At 33.8% G+C, this 2,012-nt stretch overlaps 1 non-coding gene across 1 annotated transcript; it reads right to left on the bottom strand.

Moving 5' to 3' along the window:
• Positions 1-716: 716 nt before the first annotated feature.
• LOC145823161 (small nucleolar RNA U3) lies at positions 717-934 on the bottom strand. Its single transcript, XR_014365395.1, has one exon. It is a non-coding gene; the product is annotated as a small nucleolar RNA U3 (small nucleolar RNA).
• Positions 935-2,012: the final 1,078 nt, after the last annotated feature.

The following is a 2,012-nucleotide window of genomic DNA, read 5'->3' as shown; positions in this document are numbered from 1 at the left end:
CTTCTGAAATTATTCATCAAACTAACCAGTTTTATGAAATCAAACTTCAACTTACAATTTCACTTTGAAATTAGATTTTTAACTTGTTTTTAACCTGTGATTTCAAGTTAACTAAAGAAAAATAGAACATGTCAGCAACTACTAAGGGACATGTCAACATGAAATTACAAGTTAAAGATTCAATTTCAAGTTTAAATTGCAATTTTATAAAAGTGATTAGTTTGATAAATAGTTTTAAAAGTGAATTATTTTCATAAATAGTTTCATTTTTTAGAATATTGAGGGAAAAAACATCCACCAAAAGAGTAAAAAAGAAATCAAACTAATGTGGGTGTTTGGGAAATGGGTTTTTATGTAGTTTTTTTAGTTATAGGGTATTATTGAAGAATTTTTTTTTTTTTTTTTTTTTTTTTTTTTTTTTTTGTGTTTGGGAAGATAGTTAAGTTTTTTTATTGTTGGATATGATGTTTGTGAGAGAAAAAATGAAATAATTATGGGGTTGGATGTGATATTTTGTTTGGATTTGTTTTTTTTTTATTTTGCAAAAACTCTGTCTTTTAGTGAAAAAAATCAAAAAAAACCTAAATTTTTTTCCCCAAACATCGCCATGTTTCTTGTTGAATGAAAAGCCTGCCCAAAGCCGCGCCCCCCCCCCCCCCCTACCAAAAAAAAAAAACACGATAAGCAAAATTGCAAAAAGATTGAGGGAGAGATTAAATCTGTCAGACAACTACTTGACCATCGCAGCCAGCTCAAACCAGTTGAGAACGATCCTCTGTAGATATGTGGCCTAGTTACTAGGCCACATAACCACTAATGGCGCTCCAGTCAAGTAGCCACTGTTCATCCACCAGACTTTTGGTCCAATATCCTTTGAATTCAAGAATTTAAAGACACGATCCTATAGAACAGATCCTGTTCAAGTACGGTCTATGTCCTTTCCTCTTCTGATCTTATAAATACAGCTTAGTTTTCTCATAGTGTTTCGATGTGGGACTTTCTCTGTCTTTCTTTACCTCTCGTCCGTCTTCCGACTTCTTTTTGTACTTGGGGTTCGTTTCTGGATGCTGGGCTGAGCTTATTCATATGGGTTCCTTCAGGGTTAGCAATGCAAAACTTGCCTACAGATTGACACTGAATTTTATACTAGGGAAGTTGTAATTGTAAGTGGATTTGGGATCTATTTGTGTGCAAACAAAATCACCATGAATTAGTTAAAAAGGTCCTCGCAATTTTCATAGACTGATATGCTCTTTGTCTTTGTAATTTTCTGATGCTTTGTTGGGCTGTTGTTTAGAATTGAAGAACATTGACCTTATGATTATGAACATGGACTAGTTTAGTGACTTCCACATCAAAATTTGGAAGTGAAGAACCATGTTGGAAACCAAGAAAGGGCAAATTCTCTTCAGCAAATTGCTATTTTCACATTCTATAGGTGTTCTTTACTTATTAATAGTCTTTTTTTTCTTTTTTCTTTTTTTTCTCTTGGGTTGTTGACCGTTTAGGCACTTAAGGCATGCTCTCCTCTGTTTTACTAGTTCTTCTGCTTTGGAGTGTAGGAATGGGGCAGACACTATAAAAAAGTAGCATCTTCGATTTGAAGAAATTTATGGTTTGAATTTAATTTACAGAGGGAGCCGAATGATAATCTCCTTCCACCACCCATTAGAGAGTTTTCATCCTTGGGAGACAAAAATTCATACGTTACATAGGTAGTGAAACACAATGACAAGCTTCCTTATTCCTAGCAATAGTTTTTTAGTACAGCAATAATTTCATTTTCATCCTAGTCTAAGGGATGGAGAGAGGGTGATCTGATGCTGTGGAGAGTACTCCTGCAATATACTAAACAGTGTCGTTTTGATTACGTTAGATGAATGTGAATTTTTTCATCCGATGGAAGGTTTTAATGACTTCTAACCCTTCAATTACATATGGCCATTTGGTAATGAGCCTTCTTGCATTAGTTAAGAGAAATCTATAAAAAAAAATTTACAAAGAACTTTGTC

Source organism: Camellia sinensis, chromosome 3 (assembly GCF_055761805.1).
Source record: "Camellia sinensis isolate YWXY chromosome 3, ASM5576180v1, whole genome shotgun sequence".
NCBI lineage: Eukaryota > Viridiplantae > Streptophyta > Magnoliopsida > Ericales > Theaceae > Camellia > Camellia sinensis.
This window is presented reverse-complemented; position numbering and strand designations above follow the sequence as displayed.